Source organism: Carica papaya, chromosome 1 (assembly GCF_054855325.1).
Source record: "Carica papaya isolate Zhongbai chromosome 1, ASM5485532v1, whole genome shotgun sequence".
Taxonomy (NCBI): domain Eukaryota; kingdom Viridiplantae; phylum Streptophyta; class Magnoliopsida; order Brassicales; family Caricaceae; genus Carica; species Carica papaya.
Genome location: NC_142309.1, coordinates 27110488 through 27119226, shown reverse-complemented (window position 1 = coordinate 27119226; position 8739 = coordinate 27110488). Strand labels below are relative to the sequence as shown.

The 8739-nt window shown below is 29.5% G+C and overlaps 1 long non-coding RNA gene across 1 annotated transcript; it reads left to right on the top strand.

Annotated features, from left to right (window-relative positions):
* Positions 1 to 875: 875 nt before the first annotated feature.
* On the top strand, positions 876 to 7310 carry LOC110825746 (uncharacterized). The gene is made up of 2 exons (XR_015813080.1): positions 876 to 2688; positions 3773 to 7310. It is a non-coding gene; the product is annotated as an uncharacterized LOC110825746 (long non-coding RNA).
* Positions 7311 to 8739: the final 1429 nt, after the last annotated feature.

Genomic DNA, 8739 nt, shown 5'->3' with positions numbered 1-8739 from the left:
TCGACGAATCTTTGTTATTTACAAATTGATTTGCTCACTTTTATTTGCTTATTGTTGATTTCGAACTCCAAAGATGAGGTAAATAATCGTGTACCCAATATTTTGTTTTTGCTCAGCTAATTAAAATAAATTGCTCATGTTATTATGTGACTCTTTAGGCAAAAAATTTAAAATAGTCTAGTTGTTTGTTTTGCATTTTTTATTCTTTTATAGATAACATTGTTTTGTTACTTGAATGGTCTGTGCTCCTCTGCATTTTTATCTTTTTTTTTGTTCTCTTTTTAATTGACATGTAGTGGTTGGTGTCCATATTTATCATACACGAAAGATATTATTTTTTTCCAAATGTGTGGTTGAGATACTGTTGCTTTAATTAATGCATATAGAGAACCCAAAAAGTATGATATTTTTTTATAATTTTTTAAATAATTAATTAATATTCTATATAGTTTTGTTGAATAGTTGTTAAATAAAATATAATACAACATTAGCTTATAACTATTACATAAAATATTTATTTCATAATTAAATGCCAACTGTTTACAAAAGTTGAATAATAAATACCCAAAATTTAATAATTTTTTAAAGTAATATGGAGGAACTCACCAACTTTCATTGAATATACATAAATTTTCATACTTTCTAAAACTAAATAAAAACATTTTACTTTATGAATTATTTCATAATCTACATTTGAAGCATAATTATATGTATAGTTAATCAATTATATAATACAATCAAAATATATATAGTTAATTATTTATATTCTAACATAAATTATTAAAATTTATTGTAAAATTATATTTATCTGCTTTAAATTTATTTATTTTTATTTTCTTTCAATAATAATTAATAAAAAAAATCATCTACAAGGGAGTCTTTTTCATTTTTCTGTCAAATAATCATGTACATTTTTTTAGAATTAATTAATAAGTGTTTATCATACATTCTTATTTATGATATTTTACTTAAAAAAAAAACTTTTAATTTATTATCTCTCTCTTAATAATTACAGTTTTTTATCATAAAAATGTTTTAATTTTTTATAAAATATAACAAAAATTTAAAACAACACCCTAAGCCTGGACTCCGTGTAGTTTAACTTTTTTAACGCTGCTTATTTCTTTCTTTTTCTTTTCTTTAAAAAGTTTTTTAAAAAACAAATTGACCGTTGTCGGCGTCATTTTAACGCAGTCTGCATTTCTTTATTTTCCCTTTAAAAGCAAACTGACCGTGCGATTCTCCTCTTCAGACCACCTTCTTCCTTTCTTTTACTTTCAAAAAGTTTTCTACGTTCTTTGTTTTCAGATCTGGCCTTGCCCAGAGAAAAGAAGAGAGATACAAGCACAAAAGAGAGAGAGAAAAACAGGAAAAAGACAGAAACGACCAGACATGGATCTGAAACCCCCCCCATTCTCTTCAATGTGGAGAGGGAAAGAAAAGAATATCAGAAAGAGGTAAGGAAGAAGATGATAGAAAACAAATTAGAATGGTCATCGTTCTACCATTCTTTTTCTTCTTCAGTTTCTTGAGAGCAAAGAACCAAATAGAGAAAGAAAAGAAGAACAAAGAAAGAAGGAAGAAGAAGATCGAAAAGAAGATAGATGGGTTTCTCTTAAAGACCCAACACTACTTGGTCATTCTGTTAAATTTCAATCTCTCTTGTTCACAAGCCTTGCCCAGAGAGAAGTTGAGAAGTACGAGCATAGCAGAGAGAGAAAAAGGGGAAAAAGACAGAAACGAGCAGACATGGATCTGAAACCCCTCCATTCTCTTCAATGTGGAGAGGGAAATAAAAGAATATCAGAAAGAGGTAAGGAAGAAGATGATAGAAAAAAAATTAGAATGGTCATCTTTCTACCATTCTATTTCTTTTTCAGTTTCTTGAGAGCAAAGAATCAAACAGAGAAAGAAAAGAAGAACAAAGAAAGAAGGAAAAAAGAAGATCGAAAAGAAGATAGATAGGTTTCTCTTAAAGACCCAACAGTATTGAAAGATTCAATCTCTTTCCCACAAGCCATGGGCAGAGAGGAGAGAAATACAAGCATAACAGAGGGAGAGAACGGGGAAAAAGATAGGAAAGAACAGACATGGGTCTGAAACTCTTCGTTCTCTTCAATGTCGGGAGGGAAAGAAGCGAATATCGGAAAGAGATGAGGAAGAAGAAGATAGAAAACAAGATTAAAATGGTTCCTCCTATCATTCTTTTTCTTCTTCAGTTTCTTGAGAGCGAAGAATCAAATAGAGAAAGAAAAGAAGAACAAAGAAAGAAGGAAGAAGAAGATCGAAAAGAAGATAGATGGGTTTCTCTTAAAGACCCAACACTACTTAGTCATTCTGTTAAATTTCAATCTCTCTTGTTCACAAGCCTTGCCCAGAGAGAAGGTGAGAAGTACGAGCATAGCAGAGAGAGAAAGAGGGGAAAAAGACAGAAACGAGCAGGCATGGATCTGAAACTCTCCATTCTCTTCAATGTGGAGAGGGAAAGAAAAGAATATCAGAAAGAGGTAAGGAAGAAGATGATAGAAAACAAATTAAATTTTCCTCTCTCTACCATTCTATTTCTTTTTCAGTTTATTGGGAGTAAAGAGCCAAATAGAGAAAGAAAAGAAGAGCAAAGAAAGAGGGATGAAGAAGATCGAAAGAAGAGATATGTCTTTCTCTTCAAAGACCCAACGGTAGCCGGAGGTGATTTTTACTTATCTCTTAATATTGGTAGGTGATCATTCATGGAGTTTGCATAAGTGACTTATTCTTCTTATTTAATGTTTTTAGTTTTCATAAACTTGTTTTGTTATGTGTAGAAGATGAAATTAGAGATATAGCTGAAAATAACTGATGCTGACAAACAATTAGTTAGTTAAGAACAGATGCTACGTAAATATCTGGAACCTGGCAAAGGAAGACATGCAATGAGGAATAATGAATTGTGGTTCTCTTTCTCTCTCTGTGTTCTCTTCTCTGTTATTCTCTCTCTCTGTTTCTCACTCTCTCTGCACTTCTCTCTTTGTTTGCTACATTCTAAACCCTAAAAGCCTTCTTCCTAGATTTCACACACAACATATTTCTAAATTAATTCGAGTTCTTTCTTGTTATGAACATAGCAGCAACTTTCTCAACTGGGGAGATGTTGTTTTTCTTATTCCTTCCTACCATGATTTATAGACTTGAATTTTACTCAAAAATAGCAGCAGTTTCTTGTTTTTTCGTTTAAATATTCCAGATTAGCTTCAATAATTTTACAGACAAACTCTCTTCTGGAATTTGATTTAGTAGGTTCTGTTTTTGATGGAGTTTGCAAAGGTGATCTTGTGGTCTCTGTTTCTAAATACATTTAACATGTTCCTTTGAGCCCCAGGTAGGTTGTGGGAATAGAATATTAATGCTGTGGATATTCCACAATTATATGAACATATTACCCTTTTCCGACTGAGGGAACTTTCAAATTTTTTTTTTTGATTGATTACTTTCCCAAAGTATTCAGAGTACTCGGGTTTTCTTCAAGACTAACATCGTAAAAATATTATAGTAATAATAAATTTAGTGAAAATAAAAGCAAGAAAAACGATTGGATTTGGAGCTCTTTTGCATAGATGGAAATGTAGTCCTTTTTAATCTTTAACTTATCATTTCTTTCACAATTTAAAACTTCTTAAGAAACGATTTTATCTTGTGAACTTTACTTTAAATATTTTCATAATTGGGAATATTTTCAAAAGTGTCGCATACTTCTCATTTATGCTTTCAATTGTTGCAACATTTGCATTTTCAGTATGATGAGATGTTCCCTTCACTATTCAGTGATCATCCTAATATATTTCCTCCACACCTGTCGACATGGGCTAGTGAACTTTGGTACTGAAATAGCATGAAAGGTATGTCCGTAGATGGGAAGCTGAGAACTTGCTCAATTCCGGTTGGTGGCTTCCTGAAACACTCAGTATCTCTTCTCTCTCTCTCTTTAATCATTCTTAAACTTAATCTTTAATCTTAGAATGCGATTGAATGATTTCGTCAGTTGCTTGAAAGTAACTTGTTTACTATTTGCAAAATAATATGCACTCGTTATAACTTTGACTTTAACTCATAGATAATGGTTGATCAATATTATTTTTAAGAAATGCAATGCAATTGGTATTTTTAGGGTAACTTGAATAAGCTAATAAATTTTTCAAGATAATTTACTTTTCTCTGTATGGTCTGCTGGTTTTTCCTTTGGATAATGGCTAGTAGACAGAATGAGTTGTGGTTGTTGCCAAATATATAATATCATCCTTGGACATATATTTAAAATTAGATAGCTAGAATTGCTATTTTCAAATAAGATTAAGAATTGAATGTTGATTAACTTTTATGTATTAAAACTGATAGGTATCGAGTATTTAGTGACGAGCTAGTGATGCATTCAAAACTAGATAGTTAGGATTGCTTTTTTCAGATAAGACTAGGAATTTATATTGATTGACTTTTATGTACTAAAACTCATAGGTATTGAGTACTAGTGATAGGCAAGAAAGTTTTTGTTTGATTTTAGCTCTAACACAATGGTCGGTTAGTATTGTTCTAAGATATTCGATGTAATTGGTGTTTTAAGATGATTAGAATCATTCTGTAGTTTTTTTGGAGGTAGATGACTTTCTTTTGTATGGTTTACTGTTTTTTTTTTGTCATAACCCATTATTAGAAAAATGGTGGTTGTTGGTTGTTATGTGGTTTATTTAAACTTAGATGGTTAGGATTGTTGAGTAATGTTAGGAAGTGGACATGGATTGATTTTTTATGTATTGAAGCTAATAGGAATAGAATAGTTAGTAGTAAGTTTGTGGAGGTAAGTTCTTGTTTGATTTTAGCTCCAAGATAGTGGTAAATTATCGTTTCAAAGGCAAGCTAGAGAAGAAAAAAAAGATTGCATATGTATGCGACTTTCTTTTGGATTTAGTTCTAAAAGATAATACATAGTTTGAATATAATAACAATTTAAAGTAATTTGTAATTGAAAAAAAAGTTTGGAAAATAAAAGTATCAAGTAAAGGTAGTTTATAAGATGACATCACTAGTAGAACATGAAAAAGAGTTTGGAGCATCAGAGTTAGGCAGCAGGTTAATATACCTCGCAATAAATATACTCATTTACTGCATTAAGTGTGTGTGTTGGACCCTAATAGTTTATGTAATGTGGCATCCGAACGTATTGCAAAATGCCGCACTTGCAATGAAAAAATAATTTTTTTTGGCACTCGAACTAAATCTACTGCAAGATTATATCCATAAATTTTTTAACTACATAATTTAATCAAAAAAATACAAAATGTAGATGGAGAGCCAAGTTTTCTTACTTCATTAAAAAAACTAATAGTTTTTAAAATACATAAAATTCTGCGACAGAAAAATTCTAATTTAAAAATTTATCACATATTAGCTTTACTTTAGATTTAGATTGGAAGATTATTTTATTTTAAGAGTTTAATTTTAAGAAACCTATCATTTAGAGTTATCGTCTATTTTCTTATTTTGAAGATCTTAGAAACCTAATAGCTTTTAAACTAAAACAAAAATTACATTTAGCTCTTCAACTTTTTTAGCAAACAAGCATCTCAAACACAATAACGGCAAACTACAACAAACAAATTACAACTACCCTTACAAACTGACAAGGAAAAATAGTAAACTTTAAGTATCAACCCAGAAATTGAATATCTCGTTTTTAACATTTTCATGAGTTGAAATGATTATAAACTAAAACAATCTAGTATTTTTCGTCAATGAATTTCTTTGTGTGTACATTAATGTAGCAATACTTGAGGCTGTTTTTAATGTCATGCAGAGGACAACAAAATTGTCCTCTTTTAATGGTCGTTTTTAATGTCCATGTCAAGTTGTGCATATGTTATATTTAATTGCTATTGATTCTCTTCTGATTTGAATTACAACATAAAAGAGTCTTGATCATTTATAAATTGATATGCTTACTTTTGTGTAGTTGTTGTAGATTTCAAATGGTAAAAATCAGGTAAATAAACATATATTCAATAGTATATTTTTTCTTTAACTAGTTAAAATTTTATTTCTTTGTTATTATGAAGATCTTTAGGTAAAAAGTTGAAAGGAATCTAATCATATATTATCTCTGTTTTGTTCTCTTTTCTGGGTAACATTGCTGGAAAAATGTCGGGTTATGATATATTTGTGAAATAAAAGGTTTATTTTTTAATGTTTATGACATGAATTTTATTTTTTATTACATATATTTTTTAGTATTTAGAATTATTTACTTAACTATATTCTTTTTGGTTACTTTAATATAGGACTACCGAAGGTTATTATCAATCTTAGGAATACTTTTAACGTAAATAATCATGTGTTTTTATCTTTTTGGGTAGCTAATATTTTTATATTTTATTAGTGCGTAACTCTTTGTCAAAACGTTTAAGATGGTCCAGGCGTGTCACTTGTGTTTTGTTTTCTTTTGTTCGTAGCACTCTTTTAGATATAGATTATGAGGAACCAGCGGAATAAGAGGTTTGTCTTTCTTCTTTTATCCTGTTTTTCAGTTTTGTTTTGTTTTTTTTCATCCTAATTTTTTCTTTAATATTTTTTAATGGAGTTGGAGAGAGTTACAACGTTATTTATTTCTGCATCATTTATCACATTAAGTTTTAAAAAGTTTTTAGATGGAGCTTCATAAGGAGATCTTCTCCATGATCATTTTAGTTAAAAAGATTTGTGGTTCGATTTGATGGCAGATAATGGTACTGGCGGGAACTCGTCTTCTTCGGTTGCAGGAGTACTTGGTCAGCAGTTTCTTTTGTTTCTTCAATGTTTCTAATAAGGTTGCATTTACTTAATTGGTAATTAGGATTTTGGAGCTAAACCATACAGTGGTTTAGTACTATGAGCTGCTGTGTTTTATGAGATATCTCTTTCTTCTTGTTTTTTCCATTATATTTCTTAGATTTTGGTATGTTTGTCTTGTTTCTCGCGTCGCTGGCAAGATGACGGAGGTCATGACCATTCTTTAAAATTGTGCTGTAAGTTGTGAAAATTCAAATTTCATTTTAATAATTTTGCATATTTACTGATTGTAGCAAACCTGCGAATACTGACTCTCTTACTTACGCTGGCAAGCTCTCAGTATAGCCTACGGCGGGCTTTACGGTATGTGAGCAACAAAAGAGGGAGAGTGTGTATGAAGAAGAGAACCAGAACGGCAGAGGAAGAGAGTTCGTATGAAAGTTTACCTCATGATTCTATTATCTGATTAGTCAATTATTTTTATTTTTTTACTAACTAATCAAACAATAATTTTTAAATTATGCTACCATAACTTAGTTGAAGGATGAATTTGAACATTAAAAACATACATGACGCTAGATCGATATGAACAATGCAAAACAAACAAATTGTAATTAGAAACTGAAATTGAAATAAAAATACAAACAAATTCAAATACATTAACAAATTCAAGTATACTGAAAGAAAAATTCAATTAATTTTTTTGCAATTCCATAAAAATGAGACAAACAACTAAGTCGAGTGAAACTATACAATAAACGAAAACAACAAGTAGCCGCTGAAATTCTAATACAATTACAAATAAATTCAAATACAATCACAAACTCAAGTAAACCAAAATAAAAATTACATTTAGCTCTTCAATTTTTCCAACAAACAAACATCTCAAACACAATAACGAGAAACTACAAGAAACAAATTACATCTACCCTTACAAATAAACTCAGATACAATTACAAAGTCAAGTAAACCAAAATAAAAATTACATTTGGCTCTTCAACTTTTCCTGTAAACAAGCATCTCAAACACAATAACGACAAATTACTGCAAACAAATTACAAACTGACAAAGAAAAAGAATAAAACCCAAGTATCAACCCTAAAAACAAATTCTCGTTTTAATATTTGCATGAGTTGAAATGATTATAAAATAAAAAAATTTAGCATTATTTTGTCAGTGAATTTCTTTATGTGTACATTAACATAGTAATACCTGAGATTGTTTTTAATGTTATGCAGAAGACAACAAAATTGTCCTCTTTCAATGTCTGTTGTTCTTGATTTTAGTCGTTTTTTTTTATTTGAAGTTTTGATATCCGTGCATGCCTGTTTTTAAAAGAGTCTTGATCATTTATAAATTGATATGCTCACTTTTGTGTAATTGTTGTAGGTTTCAAACGGCAAAAATCAGGTAAATAAACACGTATTCAATATTATGTTTTTTCTATAACTAGTTAAAATTTTCTTTCTTTGTTACTATGAAGATCTTTAGGCAAAAAGTTAAATAGAGTCCAATCATATATATATATATTTTGTTCTTTTTTGTGGGTAACACTGCTGAAAACATGTTGGGTTATAAGATATTCGTGAAACAAAAGTTTTATTTTACTTTGCTTATGATACAAATTTTATTTTCTAATATATATATATATATATATTATATTTAGAATTATTTACTTAACAATATTCTCTATGTTTACTTTAATGTAGGACTAGCGAATGTTATTATCAATCTTAAGGAGCACTTTTAAGGTAAATAAGTATGTGTTTTTATCTTTTTAGGTAGTTAAAATTTTTATATTTTGTTAGTATGTAACTCTTTAGGCAAAAAATTTAAGATGGTACAGACGTGTCACTTGTGTTTTATTCTTTTTTGTTGGTAGCACTCTTTTAGACGTGGATTATGAGGTATCCGTGGAATAAGAGGTTTGTCTTCCTTCTTTTATCA